The sequence below is a fragment of the Emydura macquarii genome, unplaced genomic scaffold (genome assembly GCF_026122565.2).
Source record: "Emydura macquarii macquarii isolate MOO-44397 ecotype Brisbane River unplaced genomic scaffold, CSIRO-AGI_Emac_v2 contig_480, whole genome shotgun sequence".
NCBI lineage: Eukaryota > Metazoa > Chordata > Testudines > Chelidae > Emydura > Emydura macquarii.
Genome location: NW_027130617.1, coordinates 2,138,223 through 2,161,328, shown reverse-complemented (window position 1 = coordinate 2,161,328; position 23,106 = coordinate 2,138,223). Strand labels below are relative to the sequence as shown.

Genomic DNA, 23,106 nt, shown 5'->3' with positions numbered 1-23,106 from the left:
TTTTTCCCTACAATTGGACAGAGTCGCATGCCACCCTGTGGTTCTACTGAGGTGGCCAGTGTACCGTTTCATGAGAAAGGGGTACACTGGGTTCCCCAGAATCATTGTTGGCATATCAACCTCACCAATGTGAATGAGCTGGTCCAGGAGGAATGTTCCTGCTTGCAGCTCATGAAAAAGTCCTCCGTTCTTAAAGAAAAGAGCATCATGCACCTTCCTTGACCAGCTTGGATTAATGTTAGTGAATTCCACTAGTGCTTGCATAAACACGGCAAAGTATTCCTTTGAGTTAATGTGCCCACTGGCAAGAAGTGGTGGTGCCAGAATAAGGATTTGAGTCTTATCTATCCCCCACCACAGTTTGGGACCCCACTGATTCAAATCAATGTACTATTGTGTGCATATTGTCGGGAGTCACAGCCCTGTGCAGCAGGAGATGCTTGATGACCTTGTACGACAATGGTCCCCATCGTGGATTTTCCAACTCCATCCTGATTGCCCACTGACTGATAGCAATCCAGTGTTGCAAGCTTCCAGAGCACTACTACCATTTGCTTTTCCACTGTTAATGCAGCTCTCATTCCGATATCCCTGTGCTGGAGGACTGGGGCAAGCTCGGCACACAGATCCAGCAAAGTGGCCTTTTGCATCCTAAAGATGTGCAACTACCGCTTGTGATCCCAAATTTGCATTACAATATGATCCCAACACTCAGTGCTGGTTTCTCAGGTCAAGAAGTGCCAATCCACGATCTGGCATTACTCCGTGAGTGCCAGCAACAACCTGACATTTTTATTTGCTTTGTCTATCATCCATTCTTCATCCTCAGGCTGTAGCAGTAGTAGCTGAAGTTCCATAGCTACAGAAGATTTGTGCATCTTGTATTAACAATGGTAATGAGAATTGCACTAAGCCATGCAAGGTCCATGTGGGAATTTTTTTCATTACATGAAAATTATGGGATGGAATAAGCATTATGGAAAATTGACATCTAGTTCCCAGAAATTCCTGGGCAAGCTGCTGGTATCCCAAAGCACTTAAAAAATGTCCCACAAGGCATTGCCTTGGACAGCAGTGTGGGGCACACTGGGTACTTACACCTGGAATATCCTGCATTTTCTAGCAATGCAACCACTTGTGGTGAAGATGTACAGCACCAACTCAAGCAGCCAAGTGGGAGCCAGTGGGGGCTAAGGGAGGCCAGGGTGTGGGGAGAGAGATCAAATGGATACACTGGGAGGGGAGAACTGGAGCTGGGAGGGGGGAGCAAGTAACCTGGGAACAAGAAGCTGGGAAGCAGTACGATACCATAGTCATGAGCATATCATAGAAAAACCCATAAGGAAATTAATATTTCTGTTTTCAGAGCAGGACGAAGGTGGTGTGCAGTAAAATAAAACATGGGGCCACATACTGAACAAGGAGAATAAATATTGAATAGCTTCTTCTTAAAGGATTACCATCTGTCCTATGTTCTAAATTAGGCAGGGTTCTGGTATAAAAAATAAGTATGTGATCATGCAATTAAAGACTGTATCATCATGCCTACACACTAGGGGATCAAATTAAGATTGCACAGGCAACCTTAACTCTAGTATTTCCTAACTTTTGATGGCTTGACTTGACGGCAACTTCAATAGTGTTCTTTTAATTTAATTTATTTTGTGTAATAATTATATAGAAAAGAACGTTTTATAAAATGAAGGTTTGGATTAAAGTGACAAAAACCAACAAAGTCAAGATTAAATTAATTAACAATTGTTTTCCAGCTTGTAGGAAGGTACACTGGCCTTCCTCTGAGCCTGGGCCTGAGGAAGGGCCACAACGCCCAGAGCAGGCAGAAAAAGGGCCGGCTGTCCAGTCTGCCCGGCAACTGGGGAGCTGGCCAGTGATAGGTCTCGCCAGCCGGCCAATCCGGCAACAAAGGGGCGGAGCCTCAGCCAGGGCTGGGAGTATAAAAAGCAGGCCCCGCAGCTCAGTGAGGGATAGGCTGCCGCCAGAGTCAGACGTGTAGTTTTGCCGGCTGCAGCCAAGGCCTGAACCCAGCCGGGCTGCTGTCCCAAGCAAGCACCTCCTGAAGCCTAGGACCCGGGGACAGTCCAAGCGACCAAGCCCTAAGGGTTGGATAGGGCCTCTGGGCCCCCTAGACTGGCCTAGGCCTACCGGCCCCAAGGACTGGGCCAGGCCCCTGGGCCCCAGTAACTGCACTGAGTCCCCTGAGCCTGAGGGCTGGGAGATCCCCCTCCCGGGAGATCCCCCCCCGAGGCCAGACCAGACCTGGAAAAGCTGCCTGTCGCCAAGCCCCCAGAGACAGGACAGGACCTGGAGGAGCTGCCTGAGGCCAAGCTGAGCCCTGTGACTTGGAGGAGCTGCCCCTCGCAAAGGAGCTCCCCGCCTTGCTGCCTGTGGACGAGGAGGGACTGGCGGGCCTACTCCTGGCCATGTACCCCAGTGACCCCGAGGACCCAGGTACTTGGGGATACGGGGAGGAAGTGGCTCAGGGACAGCCATAGCTGTGGCTGACACAGGGGCAAGCCCCGTAGGCGTGTTGTGGCAGGAGCCCCGCCGACTCAGTGACAACGCCTTTGCCACTGCTAGGGCCCTGGGCTGGGACGCAGTGGAGTCAGGTGGGCCTGCGTCCCCCTCCCCTCCCGCTTGTCCTCGCCACCCAGGGAGTGATTATGGTCCTCTGCTCTCCTGACTAGAGGACACTGCTTACTCGCCTGCCCTGCCTGAGGACCGGGGCGATAGACTCATACCAGACGCTAACGTTCCCCTTTTTGGAAGGTGCAGTGGCCTTCCTCCAAGCCTGGGCCTGAGGAAGGGCCATGACGGGGCCCAACCAGTCCCCGTGGTACACAGCTACAAAAAAGAACATATTGTTATAATGTGCACCTTATACCAACTATGGGCTTTGTCAATTTTAAACCAGGTCTTTAATATGCTTGAAGTATGAATTTCCTTTTTTTAACTTTGATTTCACCTTCTTCATTCTTAGTGTCTTTCTTGTGTATGAGCACTGACACTATGGTTCCGAATATCTTGCTTAGCTATAGTTTAGAGTGTAAATATAGTTTAAATATGTAAATCCCCAAATAAATTTGAGCAATTATGTAAATATTTTTAAGTCATGTGGTTACATTGTAAATCATGGTTTATTGTATAGATTTAAGTTTAAATACTTTTAAAAAAAAAAGTACATTTATGAACTAAAAAACCTTGACACCTACTGTTTATAATGTAAAAACTATCTATGCATAAACATTTATAAAGTGCTTATTACTGTAGTAGTTAAATGTTAGCAAAACATAATAGGTGAGTTTCATACTGACTGAGAACAGTGCTCCTTCTATTCCAGTATCCAGTTTCTGACAGTAACAAACAGGTGATTCACAGGAAGATGCAAAAAAACCCTGTTGTAGATTATTATGTAATAATGGAAAGGAAATTTTCTTCCTAACTCCAGAAAGCCAGTGGTTGGCTTATACCTGGAAGCATTTAAAGTTTTAAAATGCCTTGTAAATTTTTATCCTAATTTATATAACTACAAATTTTCTCCTAATCTTAGCAATGCATAATCCCTTTTTTATTTTAATTGAGCCTCAGTCATATCTTATGGCAATGAGTTCCATACATTGCTTTATGCATTGTGAAAAAATGTATTTATTATGATCATTTTACATATTTTGTGTTTCCATTTATTATTTTAATCTCTCTTTTAAATCCCACTTTACTCACCTATGACACATATTATAATACACATCCTATTGAGTAAATAATGTTAAATATTCCTTTAGAAAACAGATTCTTCACGTCATTGTCATTCTTAAAAGAAAAGCAACAAGAACCTATCATGGACTAATTACCTGAATAATGCATATGTTTCTAAATATCAAGTTTTTCCAGTTGTTATAAGTACAAAACAAACAGACCAGTTCTTTTTGTTGTTGTTTTGAACTCTTCTTCTCTTAATAAACAGCTGAATATTTTAAGGCCAAGTCAGCATTCCCTGTTTTAAAAGCCTTTATAAAACAGAATTTGGCTTGTCAGTAATTGTATTCTTCGCTGGAACCTGACACACAAATGTTCCCTTTAAATACACTCCAGGTTTCTCCAGCAGAGATTTTCAAAGATTCTTATCTAACTTTTTAGTAGTACACACATTTAGAAAGCATCCAGCAATTTAGTAGTTGGATGCAGTTTACATAATTTGGATCAACACAAACAGTTCATGTCAACTAGGAGCACATACATCACCTACTACAGTAGCTGAATGAAATAACTATGTTGAACAGATCAGAAACAGGGGGATTACCACCAGGAGACTAAATTGCTAAACAGTTTCCAATACCTTCTACTTGTCAAACAAAAGCCATTGGATTGTTTTTCCAACATGCCCAAAAGGTAGCCAGGTACAACCGAACACAATGTGAGCAAATTGTAGTGCCAAAAGGAATACAGCGAAGAATACCATGCCTCTAGCTCCCTTGTGTTCCACCCTGGAGACAGATAGCATTCACACTGATCATAGATGTTGTGCCAGTATAAAGAAAAGAGGCAATATCTGAGAAAATGGAGATCTAGACCATTCATGACAACCAATTTTCCTTACCCCTTTGAATTTCATGCACAAGTGAATTAGCAACCAGAGTCAAATACTTATAAAGGGATGACATATTTTTAACGCCCAGAAATGAGGAGAGTTGTCAGAACTTCTCTTATTACTATTACCAACCTGAATGGTCTGAGTTTTGCCCAAACTGCTCAACTGCCATCCCAACCCCCAAACCAAAAGGAGAGGGGGAGTTTACATCCAGCCAGAAATAATCTAAAAATTCCTTTCCTGGGGCTCTGGAACTTTCTGCCTCCTCCAAACAAGGAATAAACCTCCAGAGTTTTGAGAAAACCCTTTCCTAGAAAAACCACCACTTCAAATTTCCAGAAATAGTCAAAAGAGGACTGACACCTAAGGTAAGTCTAAAGCCCGTCTCCTCAACTGAGCAACTAACATTGTGAGATTTTTAAGCAATCTTACGCAAATTCTTACAGGTTCTTACAACAAACATGTCAAAAGTTGACACAGCCTTAGTCTTAACACACTTTTCTGTTGTGGACTCTACAAAAACTGAATTATGGGAATAACAGAAGTGGCCAGCTGACAACAGCAGTACAGTCAGACCTTTTAAAGGGCCCCTTGTTTCTTACCTAAATAATTTAGGAAGACAAAATCTTGTATAGGAACATAAGAGCTGCCATATTGGGTCAGACCATGGTTCAGCTCACCCAATATCCTGTCTCTGACAGTGGCTTGTACCAAAACTTCAGGAGGAGTGTACAGAACAAGGCAATTATGGAATGATCCACCCGTTTTCACCTCCCAGCTTCTAGTAGTCAGAGGCTTAGGGTTATCCCAGGCATGGGGTTGCATCTCTGACAATGTTGGCTAATAGCCAGTTCTGGACCTATCCTCCATAAACTTATCTAATTCTTTTTTGAACCCAGTTATACTTCTTGGGAACCATGGGTGTAACACATTGCTATCTAAGAAGCTAATCCACAAGAACTAATTGTAGGGGGTTGAAGGGCACCCCAACACCTTAGACATTTTCTGTCTCTTGTAATTTTCTTCCCCCCTCCCCTTCTTATTCTCTATTGTATAGAAAATGAAAACACACATTCTTATAAACGCTCACATGAATGCAAAAATCATGAAAGTGGCTCCTCACATAGATAAGATTGGGGCAGACTGTTACAGTGGTCTGTACATAACATGCAGGTATCCCTTCATCTCTAAGTGAAGTGTGGGTGAAACTCTAAAGTCATTCGGCAATATTATCAACTACATAGTGGTATGTTATTGGGAAAATGAAGCAAAATTTCTCCAGCTAAAATACTGAAGAATCTAGATGGGTAAAACAAGTGTCTTTTAGCTGGAACTTAGCCAGGCCACTGGAGATAACACCCTAAAATTCTGCAAGAGTTCCATGGTATTACACGCACACTTATGGGAGGACAGAGGTCATAAAAAAAAGTCTTCACTATTGTAGTGGGGCATTGCTAAAACACTGACTCAGATGCAAAAGCTGATAGAAAAGTAAGTTAGTTACAGGTGTCTAAGATGGTACTAGGAAACATGAAGTGTAAAAATATAAATTAGCTGAAATATTCACTGAAGTACAAGAGTATCAGGCAAAAGTAGGGAAATTCAGTAAAACCAAAATTTAATGTTAACTTTTCTATATACTTTATACTATATTATTTATTTCTATATACTATATACTTTCTATATACTTTAATCTATCTGAGCACCTAACAATTGTTTAATGAATTTATCCTCACAACACCCCTGTGAGGTAGGGAAGTACTATCATCCCCATTTTACAAATGCGGAACTGAGGCAAAGAGAGGATAAATGACTTGCTCATGGTCACACAGTAGGTTTGTGGCAGAGTAAGGACTTGAAACCAGGACTCTGAAGTTTAGGCTAGCACTCTAACCACTGGACTACTCTTCTTACTTCAGTTAAGGCAAAACCACAGTGGTCTAACATCTATCTGTTAACTCTCTCCTGTAGTACTGTCAAGCGTACAAAGTATGACGCTCCATTACCAATGCCTCACCATAGAATTCCTTCCAATGCAGAAAACGTAATGATGGGCAGAGAGAGTTACCAATCAGGCTGAATTTCAAATCCGTTGCTTGTTACTATCAAGACCATACTTTTAAGCGATGACACTTCTTATTTTATGCAACGAGGCAAGGGGTTTACACTACTTCCATCAGAAAGGTGCAACAGCCATATCAAGACATTTCTTTTCATTTTCTCCGAAGAAGAAACAGTTTCCCTCCCCACACCTCAAGAAAGAAAAAAAAAGAAAAAGACAGAAGCAGTCTTTGAATCAAATTTTGCTTTCACTCTCCAAAGTAATTCCGTAATAACTCAACTGATTTACAATGAAAGTTCTGTGGCATCTTAAAGACTATAACAAATTTATTTGGGCAAAACGTTCATGGGCACAAACCCACTTCATCAGACTGACGAAGTGGGTTTCTTCCCACGAAAGCTTATGCTCAAATAAATGTGTTAGTCTTTAAGGTGCCACAGAACTCTCATTGTTTTGCTGAAAACAGACGAACATAGCTACCTCTCTGGAACTCAACTGATTTAGTTACTCTTGATTTACACCAGTGTGACAAAGCAGAATTTGGCGCATTGCATTTTCATGAAGATCCAGCAACTCTGGCAACATTCTTTTTCAGCAAGAATGGATGTTACTGAATCATTCCAAACACACCGTAACAGTTTCTAGAACACAAAGGATTTTTACGCTATTTGATAAAGATTTTTTTAAATTCAGTATTCAATTACTGATATGACTGTGAAAAAAATTAACATTTAGTTTATTTCCCAAGCATGTACTGTAACTAGAGCCATGTGTGGATACATTTCCCATCCATCCATGATACACACACAGTCCGTGGTTATAAAGCAGATATCTGCAGATTTGCAGGGCACTAACTATAACCACGGCTCATTGTAAAAAGTAGAATTTGCTAAATATATTCGTTTGCTGGGATAAGCTCTTTAGTATAATTTGTTAGTTCCTTTATCACAGGTTTTGTCATGTTTTTCTTGAGCACATTAGAATGTTATATTAGATTTTTTTTCAGTTTGCTAAAAAATTGAATACTTTGAACTATCAGTTTAAATTATTTTACAATGGAATAAATAAACACTAGTCTCAAAGGAAACTGGGAATCTCTTTCATGAACAATAACCAGTGAGAGATCTTGGAGATAGTAGGGGTAAAATATCCTCCCCAAAGTACCTTCTTAGGGGAAACAGATTTTATGAAACGCACACAGAAACACACACACACACACACACAAAACAAAAACTGGGACTCCATGGCCTCTCCATTATTTTTAGAGCTGCCTAAGCCCCATTTGCTTGAACAGCTCAGAGCTGCATTGATATAAAAAGTCATGCTTTTAACATTGATTGTCCAGCTACACTTTTGCAATTATTTCTGGACTTTTTGAAAAAATGTGAAAAAATGTGTTTACAGCTATCTGGATTCAACTAAAGTTAGAAATGAATGTGTGATAAATAGTTATATATTTCAGTGGATCAAGCAGAAGTAGCCTCAGGTTTCACAGAATATGAAGGGTAGAAATTTAAGCATTTTGCTTTTCTACCCTGCCAAGCTCTAGGTCTGGCTAACCCAGGAATAAAGTTCACCAATTACAACAATTCCATTCCATTATGTTACATAACTGCACTGTTCACATATAAATCAATAGGATGCTAAGAGCATAAAAAATAAAATCAAAGTGTTCTCTCTCTCTTTCAGCATTACAAGCTAAAATACCATTTGAACTTTGGATTAGTTAATGATGAACACATCCATGGGATTTGTCATGTCATTTCACAGACAAGAAGGTTACACAAATTCCTGGTGGCACAATGATGTGTCCAAGAGACAAACAGCAAGAAGGAACATTTCTTTTTAAAATTAGGACAATTTAAAAACATATGAATATGAATGCCGTTAGAAAAACTCAAAGAAGCTAAAAAGCTTTGCAAGTCATTTCTAAACATTAAGCATAGATAGGACTATTTAAGTGTAACAAGTAATACTATTCTTAATAATAAAAAGTATATTAATATGCCATGCTGTTCTCGGAGAGTCTTCTTGTTACCCCACTACCTCCCAGCTTCAGGGATACTTATCTATGTTTAACTAGGTGTCAGTTCCCTAAAATAACTAGCCTCTTAGCCACCCAAAAACTCTTCTCTGGGCTATGCGAGCCCTTACTGTGCCTTACAAGTTAACAATGTGTGTGTTCCAGTTCCCAAGCCTCTTTGAAGAGTTCCCTTGTAGCGGGCAGCCCCTTATCCACTGAACACTTACAGAAATGTTTGCCATCCCCAAGAGAATAGCGTACACACCAGCTTGTATGATTCAACTCAGGATTAGCACCTAGTTTAATACAGCAGCACTGAAATACATTTGTAGTGAAAACAACAATAATTTAAAAACAAAAATAAACAGTAATGTTTATTAGTAAAGATTCAAGAGATAGGGAGTAAGGATAAGGAAACAAAAGGGTTACATATAAAACAAACTCATAACGTGCTTTCCAGAGACTAAACTTAACAGACTAACCTCCTGTCTAGAGAAGTCTTATCTCACCCATAATCTTTTGCAAAGTAGGCAGAGATCCTGTTTTGAAGAACGTAAACACACTGTCCATTTACTTCCTAGATGCAGGATAAAAGGCAGTTTTTTGCCTTCTACTTATATCCCCCATGTTCATTAACTTTCCTGAGCCAGGATAACCCCTGTTGCTTATTTTCCTGTGTGCTGCTGTCCTGCTGATTTCACATGTAAATGTGTAGACACTGTGTTAGCTTACAATGCTTAATTTACATGCTGACAGAAAGATAGGTGAATAAAAACATCTTTTGTCTGCCAGAAATCCTGAAGGTTAGCTCTGGCTTGAAATAGACTTTAAAACACATTTCAGTATTCATACATAACTCCTTACATAGTATGTTTACATTCATTTCACAACAGTATTAATGACCAGTGTGACCCTGGTTTTCATTTAAGGCCTCCTCACATGATATTCTTTGGTGAACTAGAAAATAAATACCAAGTTCAGGAGTGTCTTGTAGCCCCCTTGCCACTTGACAGTGAAGGGTTTGGGTCACATATGATCACTGAAGTGGCCCAGTGCGTAAGATGCTAAAATTCGGGCTGGATGGATAGATTTTTTTGTTTCAAGAAAAAAATTGGAATTTCAGAATGGCTATGTGAGAATGCCATAAGTTTTTGAACTTCAAAACGTTTTCTATAGGAATAGATTTTATTGCCAGGAGTTTTCACAAGGAGAGGAGGAAGACTGATATGGCAAAGTTCTGACTCCTGTAACAGAACAAACTAAACTGGAATGAATGTTGTTTAGCAGTGACTACAGACAACAGTTTCAAGATAATTTATCTCACTGGGCATTGATTTTATAGTTTGTTGGCTCTGTAATCAAGGCTAGAAACATTGGGTGGAAGAGGTGGAGGATAGTAAAAGAAATCACCTCAAAATAGTAGCATTGTCAAAATAAATAAAACCATTTGTTGTAGGAGATAACCGTACGCAACAGTAGAATATGACAAAAAATCTCGTTTCATTAATATGGTTGGATTATTTATATTTAAACTCCTAACTCTGACCTTTAATATTTCAAAGGCATATCAAAGATCAGTCACTAATATTTTCAGCAAATACTGCTGAGAGCTCTTAAAGCCATTATTTTAAATTTGGCAGGTTTCCTTCTCACCTTGAAAGCCCATCTCCATGGAAACTAAATGATTTTATGATGTGTTAATAACATCAGACAGCATTGCTGTCATTCCCTGAGGTAGAAAACTGCATGTATTGAGCCTTCACTTTTATTATCATTTGCATCACATGAATCTCAGTGATATTAAACTTAAAATAGCAAATAACACAAGCTACTAAAAGAGGAAGATTCACTTTCCCACAAATAAGAAATTTAATTGTTTTTTAAAACGCTGTTCAATACTAATGAAGTTTTTGATCATTTCACAACTTATTTAATTCTAAACTCACAGAAAAAGTGTATTGTCAAAAGATGAAATAGTACATTCCTTAACACAGAGGTCTACTTTTGAAAAACAGGAAATCTATTTTCCTGCAGCTCCATCACTTTACGCTGTGATTGCATCAGCTTTCCAACTAAAATATATCTAGTTAAGGCTAGTGCTTAAATGTGAAATTTACAAGAAAAATCTAGGATTCTGCTAACACTTCTGAGTATCAGTACCCCAGCAGGGTATAAAGGTGTACTGTGCTGCTGCAGATACCAAGTCCTACTCTCTGCTACAATGTAATTCCAGAGTATGTCAAGGAAGACAGGAGTAAATATAACAATCTATCCCACTATAATTTAGTTGGCATGTAAACTGAGATCCCACGAACCTGTGGCCACAGATCATCAAATACCACTGAAAAGTGGAGATGTCAAAATCTGATGACCTGTCTCAGGGCTCCTGGAGTTTTGCCATTAAGTTCAGTGGTAATAGGATCAGACCCTAAATTCCAATTTGGATAATTACCTTCTGTTATCCTAAATTCCCCCTGCAGTTTTAATTGGATATAGTATTTTTCCACTCTGTCTGAAGTATTTGTGTTCTGTTGCCATGCCCTGTTAAACAGCTGCTGTGTTCCACATATTTTTCATAGATGCTCACTTTGGGATTAAAGAGAATTTATAAATATTCTGTAGGACTCAATTTTTACTGTAAACTTATTTTTGCAGATTTGAAACATTATAAACAATACACCATAGGATACAATGAATGTGAGGAAAACACAACACATATAAACAGTTCCAGAGCAATTATTAATCACAAGATTGGAGTGAAAAGCTAATGCACTTGGGGGAAATTTTTTTTTGCTTTCTTTACTTTTTCTATTATATATACATGTCGTTTTAAACATGTTTAAAATCACTAACATTATTGTGAGGTAGCAGTGTCTCCATAGCTCTGTCACTAGATTTTCATGGAAAAAATTTAATAACTGTATTCCACCCAACTTCCTCAGGAAACATGCCTCCCAGTTGAAATTTCTTATGTGAACCTCTTGTCAAAGGAGAATATTGAAGAAAAGGTTCAGGTTAATCACGCAAAGCAATTTAAAAATAAGAGTCTGAAACATAATTGGATTTTACTTTTGCAAAGGTCATCTTATTTTTTGGATGATCATGTCCAAAACCCCTGGAATAATTTCAGATTAGAGTTATTCATTTGGTCTCAGTGAGCATTTGCACCTTTTAGTTGACAGGGAGTTTTAGTTTGAGCATTATTGGCCTCAATATTTGACCACCTGAGAACTATAAACAACATCATTTCTTTATATACCAATTATGACTAGGTAAATCGTAAAAAGCTGCAGTTCAAGACATTCAAAGAGTTACATTCATCTTTGTTTAACTGCTGATTCAGGAACTACTATTCTTAGGACAGGAAGACCAGAATCCCTTTTAAGGTTGAACTTTTTTTTGTTGCTCTAGGAAAATATTAGCTAAAGGAATTCAAAGTATATCCTTTCTGATTATTCCAAGGTACTGTCTTTAAAAAGGGAAAAAACTACCTTGAAGTATTTCAAATTTTCACAAGACTCGACTCCTTACAATTTCCTTATTTCATCTTTTTAACACCATGCATAGAAAAATGCAACAAAAATAAATAAATAAATAAAGCTATCCCATTTATCAATGTAATGGCAATCATGTAAGCCATGATGATTATTTGATTTTTTATATTTCTGGAGGGTCTGGACCATACAGCATCACATAGCACTAGGAAGCAATAACAGGGAGACTGAACCTCCTCAGAGACAGTTTCCTCTTATAATGTTTCAGGTCAGGAAACATTTCCAGCCTCCTACTTGAAGGAAAAATATCAGTAGCATGAGAGAAATTAAAATGGACAGAGAAAATTATAATAATCACAATAAGCTTGTTTCCCTTTTGTTGTTACAGTAATAAAAATCTTGGAAGTGATAAGCTGCTGACTAAAAGAATTACTAAATCGGACAGCTGACCTATTCATTTCCATCTAGGAAATAAAGGACTGTGACAGGCCAGCCAGAACAGTGGCTGCTAGACAAAAGGAAGCACTCTAAGACTGGGATACAGTTCAAGGAATGGGGGTAGAGGTAGTCTATTTTATAAATATATTAAAATGTCTTTCCCCTTTATGGCCTGCTAGTCCAAGCCACCAAAGTAAAAAGCAAAAACAACGAGAGTTCTGTGGCACTTTAAAGACTAACAAACTTTAAAGTGCCACAGAACTCTCATTGTTTTTGCTGTATACAGACTAACACGGCTACCCCTCTGGAAAAGTAAAAAGCTTTTCTCAATCAGAGTCCAAACTTCAAACATAAATAAAATAGGCTTTCCTCAGCTATAACAATCCACACAGAGCAAGACATAACTATAGTCCTCTAGACTTCATGTGTGCTCCTCCATCCCCTCTTTGACCCCCCAAAATAAATTTCCTCCATGCTCTGGTGTATAGTCTGTGTTGCAGGAAGAGGGACTAAGATTCCTCCACAGAGATCCTGCTGTGCCACTAACCCTTGTAATAGAGTACAGGCACCCAGGAGAATTTGTTCCATTTGCAGTCGCGTGAGTTATATGGGACAAAATGTTAACTCCATCCCTGCAAGTTCCTATTTGGAGTCTGTTCACCTCATCACAGGAACATTACAGTACTAGAGGCTGCTCAAGCCTGTCAACATTTACTTAAATCTGGAATGCTATCTAAAATAGTAGAGTACTCACAAATGCCAATGCCAGACTGCTGCAGGTTTAAGAGCCAATGTACATATAATAAAAATACATTAACATTTTTTCCATGATTATAGACTTGATAAACAGGCTTCAAGAAAACACAAAATGTAGCTGGTATCAATACTCTGCTTTCCTATGGTGTAGAGTTCAGTTTATGCATTGGATAGAATGAGGGCAAACTATTTAAGCAATCAAAAATAATTGAGGGATTTTTGCTTGTTTATTTTTAAACAAAACTACTATGTAGATTTCTATTCACAAGTGTCTCCTTCCCCTCACCTTGAAATTATACTGGAATTCATATAATTTATCCTTTTGTCAGTGATGGACTCTTTTCTGATAAATTGTTTTTCACAAAACTAATAACTTCCACAAAAGTTTAACACAAAATTTCTTTTTTTTTTTAAACAAATATTTTAATAAAGGCATTAAATTCTGAAGTGATTAATTCATGTAATACCACCTTCAGTAAGCACATTTTTTTCCCAATAAGCCTTTCTTTGTTGAAAAATGAAGGTGATAATTAGTTTGCGTCCACTCATTGTTTAAAAAGATCATTTAAAAGAAACAACTAGAAGGCCTTTCTATTTTCTAGTTAAGCAAAAGAGCACTGAAGGAGATATTAAGAAGTGAAAAAGGTTCCTTAATTAATTGGCCAACAAAGTGAAGCAGATGCCAGAGATCACGCTTTGTCAATAGAAAGAGGATGTAATATCTGTTTTTAAATTGATACTTTTTCGGCATCAGAATTAATCTAAAGAATCTATTTTTTCTTCTCCCAATCTGACATGTATTTTCGAGATGAAAACATTAAAAAATAAAGACAAAATCTTCTATTGCCCCAGACCTTTGATGCATGTTATTCCTCTGAGCGATGGAATTAAACATAAAATCACCACTTATGAAGTTTGCACCAAGAAGAAAACAAACTCATCACTGATAAAGATGGTAGATGACACAAAAATTATGGAAGTAGTAAAAATGAAGAGGACAGGTCACTGATACAGAGAAATCCAGATTTCTATTGTTGGGTGCAAGCAAGCAATAGGTATTGTAATATGGCTAAAGGTAAACATATGCATCTAGGAAGAAAGAATGTAGGCCTCACTTATAGTATGAGGGACTGTATCCTGAGAAGCAGTGATTCTAAAAAAAGATTTGGGGGTCACAATGGGTAGTCAGTTGAACAGGAAATCCAAGTGTGACGCTGTGGTCAAAAGGGCTAACACGAGCCTTGAATACATAAACAGAAGAATCTCAAGTAGGTGTAGGAAGGTGATTTTATCTTGTATTTCACAGTCACGTGACTGCTGCTGGAATAGTGTGTCCAGTTCCAGTGTCCACCATTCAAGAAGGATTTCAATAAATTAGAAAGGGTTCACAGAAGAGCCACAAGAATGACTAAAGGATTAGAAAACATGCCTTATAATAATACACTCCGGGAGCTTATTCTATTTAGCTTAATAAACAGAAGGTTAAGGGGTGACGTGATTACAGTCAAGTATCCACTTGAGGAATAAACATTTGATAATGGACTCTTCAATCTAGCAGAGAAAGGTTTAACACAATCCAATGGCTGGAAGTTGAAGCTAGACAAATTCAGACCAGAAATAAGGCATACATTTTTAACAGTGAAAATAACTATCCATTGGAACAATTTGCCAAGGATAGTGGTGAATTTTCCATGACTGGCAATTTTTAAATCAAGATTTTCTAAAAAGATATATTTTAGGAATTATTTTGGAAAAGTTCTACAGCCTGTGTTATACAGGAAGTCAGATTAGATTTAATTAGAATTAGAATCACTGTGATTCTGGCAGACCAGATGCCAGCTCACACAAAGGCCCCAGCCCCACTGAACACTGACAAATGCATAGCTGGAAACCAGTCTGGTTTACCTATGGGTTAGCATAGTTAAAATAGATATCAGTGTAATAAGAATGTATTTAGTGCTTAGACTTTATAGAATGCTTGTAGGATGCTGCATATATTAATCCTACTTATAATAGCTGCATCCCATGCTATAAAATAATGTCTAAATGTTTGCTCTATGAAAATGTTTGCTAAGACTAAATTTCCCACAGTTGGGGAGAAGCATTACCAACTGTGAAATACTCATTCACCACAAGAGGTGTTATCTCCTCCCCATCAGGAAGGACTTTTGAATCCAAATGGGTCATTGTGGAACAAAGATTGAGCGGATTGCTTCCCCCGCAGCCCTGAAGAGGATATGTGCCCAAGTCCTCGTCCCATTACAGCTTGAACACTGGGAGAAGGGAATAAAAATGTCTGTTAGAGAATTTATTATTCCTTTGCTGCTTGAACTCTGAGGGGTGAGGATTTCTAAGCAAGGAGTCCCCAACCATTTAGTTTGGGTAGCCCTAAAGGATATACAGAATCTGTTTACTATAAAAGTTGCTATTACCTTTTGAAACCTGACTGTAACTCATTTGTGTATGCTTACCCACTTTAATCTTGTAAATAACTCATTTTTTTCCCCAGTTAATAAATCCTTAGTTAGTTTACTATAGAATTGGCTACAAGCTTGGTCTTTGGTGTGAGATCTAAGGTGCAAATTGACTGGAAGTAAGTGACTGGTCCTTTGAGACTGGGAGTAACCTGAATGTTTTGTGATCTTTGGTGTAAAATGACCATCTATTCTAGAGTCAAGCTTGCCTGGGTGGCGAGATAGATTGGAATGCCCAAAGAGACTGTCTGTGACTCCACATTAAGGCTGCGTAGTGCCTGAGGAGTTTACATTTGTTATTTGGTTGGTAAAATCTAAGTAGAGCACTCACAACCAGTTTGGGGTTTGTGCCCTGCTTCTTCACAATATGTCTTGAGGTTGGGTACTCATGCTTGTGAGCCACTTCAGACAGTGTGACAATCACAATGGTTCCTCCTGGTTTTGAAATCTACAAAACCTATGGTTAATACTTCTCTAAGCAGTTATTTGCATCAGTACAGAGTGCTCATTGAAACTGGAAATATTTTCTTGGGCAACCATTCCTCCTCCTCTTTCCCCAGCCTCTGCAAGCTGAGTGACAGTGATAAGTGTGGCTGAACAGAAAAAAATGGCTGGACAGAAAAGAAATAAACATTACAGAGACTTTATACTAACCAACCTGCTCCTGCCCAGGTGGGCTTCATGATCAATTAAATCTGGCTCTCCCTCTCTCAGAGGTGCTACCAAGTATGTTAATGGGCCTGTCAGGCCCACATTAACCCCTTCAGGGCCTGATGGGGGACACTATATGCCCCATCAGAGTATAACTTCCAAAGGTTCAGCCCTCTCCTGAACAAACTTTGTCATCGGTCCTGGAAAATGCAACTTCAGGAATCAACAAGCAAAGATATTGACATCATTCTTAAATGTAGTGATGGGATACAGAGAAAAAGGCAGCTGCTCACATACTTAAATGTGTAAGTATTTAGGGCTTTACAGATCATCACCATCATTGTCTACCACCTAGAGATAAGGGAGGAGTCAGCGCAGAAACCTGAACACAGGTGTATGCTTGTAGCAGACTACCTCATGCAAGAGGCAGATGGCTTCACTGACGGGCTGTGCAGTTCTGTCCTGGGAGCTATGCCTTGTATGCCTTTATCCCTATAATAAGATAACATAATATAATATATAATTCATCTTTTGCTAGTGATTCTCAATTGTTGAAACTATGGTACAGTTGGAATCCATCTTTGTTGGGAGGTAGCTTATCTTAGTTGGAGAATCAGGATTAGAGGAGTCTTTTGAAAACACAAGCTTTTGAAAATGTTCAAATTCTTACTTTCTGTATCAGACGCTAAATATTTATTCCAGTCAGAATAAGATACTAACAGTTTTCAATTTACTTTTAGGCTTACCTCTTGGCTGCAACAAATTATAAATAGCTACTCATAGCAATTGCTTCCATACCTAATTGTCTGCAGCAATTTCTAGAAATCGCAACATCTTGCTATGCCAAGAGTCATAGGGAAAGCTAGTGATAACTTCCATTTCCTCAAAGATACTACATCCTCTGCTTTTGCAAAAACATTGATTGGAAGTAATCCAGCATCACAGGAAAAGTTACTTCTCACTATAATTTCTCTATATTTGTCCCTGGTCACAGTTTGGGATGACAATATATACCTGGCAGATATTAATGATGATAAGACAATCCATTTTTCTGCGTGAGTTCCAATAAGATATTTTCAACCTTAATACTTAGCATTTGCTATGCTTGTTTGGCAACAGACAACAATATCTCAAATGCCTAGCTACAAAAACTAATGTCAAAAAAACTATCATTGCTTAATACCATTAAGTGAAGATCAGCTCTGCATAAAATCTCCATGGTTGAAACACATCTTTCTTGAAGTAGTTTAACATTTTTCCTCATAAAGAACCTGTTCAGAATCGACAATATTTTCATGGTGCATGAAATCCTGAGATCTGTCCAACTCTCTTTTCTCAACAGTCACACATTATTCAGTAACTAAATCTACATTAGCTGTAGGGAACAAGTCCAGGGATGTAACATTGTTTCTCACATTTTCTTACAACTGTATCTTCCATCTTGTACCTATACAAGGACTACATTTTCAGATTTTCAGCCCAGGTTTAATCAATGATGTTCCCATCTTTGATAGTCATATTTAAATGGATATTACAGGGGTTGCCAAACTGTGGCTCGTGAGCTGCATGCAGCTCCTTTACAGTCAAAGTGCAGCTCATGGAGCCCCCTATACACGCTCCCTTGCAATCTCTGCCAACCAGATCGGGGTGGGGAGCTCAAAGCTTCTGCCCTGCAGCAGGTTGATGGGGCTAGAGGATTCTGCCCAGCCAGGAAGAGAATTTCCAGGGGGAGAGGAGGTCATCAGTAAGTTTGGCCACCCCAACATATTATATTGAAAAGGCATTATACTTTTACAGAATTTAGGAATATTTATCACTCATGTAACTACTGAAATCAATGGAACTGCATCAAGATTGAATTTCTTCTGAAATCATTCCTTCTTATGTGGACATTCATTTAATTTAATTTAATTTCATTCATGCTTTCAAGTGTAGACAAGGCAATATTTTGAGAGACATATTGCTTGAAAACTCTGATCTATAGCTTTCTCTAGAATTACATTTTGAATTAATATGTACATAGTTGGCTCTGAGGCTAGGCAAAGAGGACTTAATAAACAATTAAGAGGGCTAAACAAGAGTCAAATTTACCAGAATAAGCGTGAAAAGTATTTTTGTTTGTTTGTTTCTTTTCTCTTTCAGAATAGAGAACTCCCATTCTACATATTTCTTATTGGAAAATAGGTAACTTGGAATATCTTGATCTGCTAGAACTGAATTATTCATCTATAGCATTGTTTCATTGTTATATGGTAGACTCAAGAGGAAATAATTTTATGAGTGAGATTGTGCAAGTCCCTGGAAAAGGGGGAGAGATTAATAGCTTTTTCAGGTCAGTTTCTAGTCATACTTGTCTATAAAACCCACAAAGATTAATTGGCAGAGTTAATCCTAATTCTAGAGGAGCAACTCCTGATCTTTATAAATAAGCATCCTTGTTTCCTACTGCACAGAAACAATGATGTAGGGCATGCAGGGAGATACAAATTACAATTTCATTAAAACAGTATTCATTAATAATCATACCCATTTTCTACCAAAGTTGGTGTCTGGTTCAAACAGCTCAGGACCCTGGGGCAGAAGACATAGTCCAATAGCTGTTTAGTGGCCTACGCACAATAAATTGATCATCTGAGTACATTTCCTAGTGAATGAATAGCTACCTCATAAAAACTACCACTACAATTGGCATCCCTGTTGAAAATCAAAGCCAAGTGGCCAGTGACTGAATGGGCACAGAAAGCAAATTACTTTGCTAGATAAGTCAGGGTTGAGATACATTGGCAGGGCAGCATGAGGAAACAGTTACTATGCTGTATCAGTTCTGTGAATGAACAAAAGACTTCATTTTCCAGTACTTTCACTTACACTTTTTTAAAACAAGTGACATAGCTGAACATATTGAGGCACAGAATTGAACTGCATTCAGGTACAATATCTGCTGAACCCCATTTTAAACACATAATGTAACTCATTCCCTTCTTATGTATACTATGTGTTGGAACAAACTGGAGTTCTAAAAAAATTAAGGTTTTAAAATAAAATAAATTTAGTTAAATTCTGGGTGCCAGTTATGGTACCTGCGTCTTTTATTAGCAAAAGAAAGAGGGCACTGCAACTATTCTGCAGGCCCACTACGCTTCTGTTTAATTTTCTTTGCACTTGGATGTGAAATACATACATCAGATGTAAGTTTTCACATTCAGTAACAATTACCACATAATCCAGAAAGAGCAAAAGGAAATTATTCCTGTAAAATCCATATCTCTTTTGCTATTTAAAAGTTCTCACCTGTAAAAGGCCGAAGTTCTCAAGCCATTTCCCTAGTCAGCAACTCCTACTTCCAGGGACCAGAAAGCTCCAGGTTGAAGACCTACTCTTTCACAGTGCTGCCCTGCACTGAGCAGGGATCCACCCATCTCCAGGCTCAACAAGCCTCACAGGTGCACCAGACTGAGGCTGACTGTGCCCAGAGATCTTTAACTCCTTATTCACTGGGATGGGATCTACCCCACTATAGCCCCCCATCCCTCAAGAAAGAACTCAGGATCACATCATCCAAGCCTGACTCCCCCACTTCCTGCACAAGGAAATCTGCATTCCTGTATTTCTTTCATCCATGATGTTGTACTCTAAAACTACAGGGTTGGAAAGAGACACACCATTGCATGACACATGGCTTTGATTCCTTCACTGTATTTAGCCAATGGAGTGGAGTGTGATCCATAATGAGGGAGAAAGTAAATAGCACTTAAGGGCTTCTATATGGCTCATTTGATTGAGAGTACTTCCTGTCCAGTCATGGAACAGGCCTCTTCCCTGGGTATAGCTTTCAATTTAGATATAAAAGACTTGGTGCTCCTCACCGTTCATCTCTTGTGAAAGTGCCACCTACATCAGATTTGTCTGTCTGTAAAACAAACTCTTAAATTTCTGTTTTTTTTTTCAGTTTACCTTTTTTTAAAACCTAGGAAATTGCACAAAAAACACACTAGAATAAAGACCCACTAAGGTTGCCATTGTTAGCAACAGTGTCAGTCCCAAGTCTGGATAAAAGAGGAGGGTTTGTAAAACACTCAATTCAACCCTCACTGCAACAGAAACAGTTCCGTTCCTGTCACAGTGAAGCAATAAATCAACCTCCTCTAATGGCATGGAACCATAGTCAACCTATTGAAGTTGACACAGTGAGAGTAAAAACAGTGCATGAGCTATGCTGATCCTAACAGTTCTCCAAGCAGCTGACTGGCAATGCCCCATTCCCTGCAACAGTGAATGCTCTGGTCACAATTATAAACTCAACTGTCCTCAGTCACAGAGAACGGACCTCCCATGTGTTTTTTGAAGTGCCTTTTCCTGATTGCACAACTTAATGAGTACACATAGCAGCTCACTCTTGCTGCATGCAACTGCCCCACTGACCATGCCAGCTCCATGCAGTAGAGGGGCTCCTACTTGGAGTAGACAGGGGGTATTGGATCTCCTGAGCAGGGGGAGAATAAGGCTGTGCAAGCACAGCTGTGGACTGGCCATAGAAACATGCACATCTGTGAACAGACTGCACTTGTTTATCTCTGCATCTTTCAAGCAGGGACCTTTCTTTTTCTATTGCTATCCTGAAATACCATTCTCCTGATCACAGAATCTCCCCATACCTTTCATATTGACCATTATGGTGATGTATTCACATTCAGGTATAATGAATCACACAGTACTTTAATTCGGAATGTAGTATGCATTTTGATACACAGTTCCAATGCGCCATATAGGAGCACTTACAAATTAAACAAACATTTAAAAGAAAAAAGTCTAATAGTTTAATCTACAAGTTAAATGAAAGATACACGCAACATACCAAACCTGAAGAAAATCAATGTAATGGTGTTTACTTTAATCACTATGTACTTCTACTATGAAATTACTGCAAGAAATGATACCACGCTTCTCCCTATTTGCTGGTATAAGACAAATGTAATTAGCTTACAAACTGGAAAATAAATCAGACCAAACATTATCCTCTTATCCTAATTTGGTCTTTAAATTTTACATCTATACTTTTAATTGCAGCTAAATACATTCATCTGGACTGTGTAAGGCAGCACTACTTTAAATGCCAGCTATGGCATACAATTAAATTTACAGCATAGTAATTAGGGGTAAAACTATTTAAAAGGACAATTTTTCAAATGGTATCTCAACCTATCCTTTAATTTTCTATGCACAAGCATTTCCATGTTCAAATTGCTTATGCAAATTCAGCCGACAGCAACCTTTGAAAAGTATGAGTTACCACATCTGCAAAAGGTTGCAAAATTGCTTCAGCAAATACATACCATAGTAGTCCAGGGTAGACTCTACAGTGATGTCATTTTTGAAACTGCAGCAAGTATAAAACAATACTCTGGTGAAAAAGGGTAATGAATGTCTTTCTACTCAAGAAAAAATGTGTTTGAAATATTATATTAACAGTGCTACAGTTGTCCATAAGAACTATCTACCCCTCTTTGTCCTAATTTTCTCCCTAACCTAGAAACAAGTTACATTATTTAGATAATGTAATACATTTATTGGGAGCCAGGAACATAATCCCATAAGTAAAATGAGGTAAAATAACAAATGTGTTTAACCCTTACATAAAAGTTAAAATATGAAGAGTAGGATCTATTTTTTATATTACAATACTAAAATAAAACTATTTAGACCACTCAAACAGCAAACAATTACATCAGTATTCAAATTGCACCAAGTTCAAAACTTTTTTTTTTTTTTTTTTAAAAAGGCATTTCTGCATGTGTATGGTGGTTTGATTTGGTTTGAGAAATCAACCCTGAGGTCAGGAATGAGGAATGTAGCTGAAGGCTCAGCTTAAAGCTACTCCACATTACCAAAGAAACAATACAGCAATATAGAAAATCTAAAGCCCATTCTTTCTGCTTATAGTAGAGTTTTGATTTAAGTGCCCTATTGTAAATCTTCATATTTTTATTAATCAGTTTACATCACTTGCTGACTTTCCTAAAGTATTCATATTTATTTATCAGAACAAACACAACACACACACGAGAACTGTTGGTGATAATTGCTGCAGTAGAGTGCTTGTATAAATAACGAGTAAGAATTTCAAACACACAAAAATGTGCAAGGTGATTACATAGCAAATCAAAAGACTTGATAGTTCCTGCCCCATAGAGCATTACAAGTTAATTTTAGAAATGAAGCAATAAGTGAGTAAACAACTGGAGTGGGGAGAGGAAGAAGAAAATGCTAACCAGGAGTGTTACAATGATAAATTCCATGTTATTTGAATTTTGGAATGAGCACATATCAGTGGTTTAAACTTTTTAAAATCAGAGTATCTTTTGGATGGTAAGGAAAAAGTGGGATTTTTAAGAGTGATGCAAAAGGAGAAGAGATTGGTGGGTTGGTAAACAGGCACTGTACATTTTTTTTTTTTTTTTTTTTTTTTTTTTAAAAAGAGTTTGTGTCATGCCACTCCAGTACTATACCTATAGAATATATAAGGCCATGTAGTTTTTCAAGTTAAATTAGGAAAATCATTTTAGTCATTTTTGTTAAGTTCTTTACTGGCAAGTATTAGCTCACAA

At 38.3% G+C, this 23,106-nt stretch overlaps 1 protein-coding gene across 5 annotated transcripts in view; it reads right to left on the bottom strand.

Annotated features, from left to right (window-relative positions):
* Nucleotides 1-23,106, bottom strand: part of CAMSAP2 (calmodulin regulated spectrin associated protein family member 2) — a 168,860-nt gene that overhangs the window by 90,660 nt on the left and 55,094 nt on the right. The window contains exon 1 of one of the 5 annotated variants that reach the window (XM_067538313.1): nucleotides 9,171-9,205. The exons of the other annotated variants lie outside the window; for them this stretch is intronic. The gene's annotated coding sequence lies outside the window, so the exon portion shown is untranslated. Of the gene's footprint in view, nucleotides 1-9,170; nucleotides 9,206-23,106 lie in introns of those variants that run through there. 5 annotated transcript variants of the gene reach the window in all.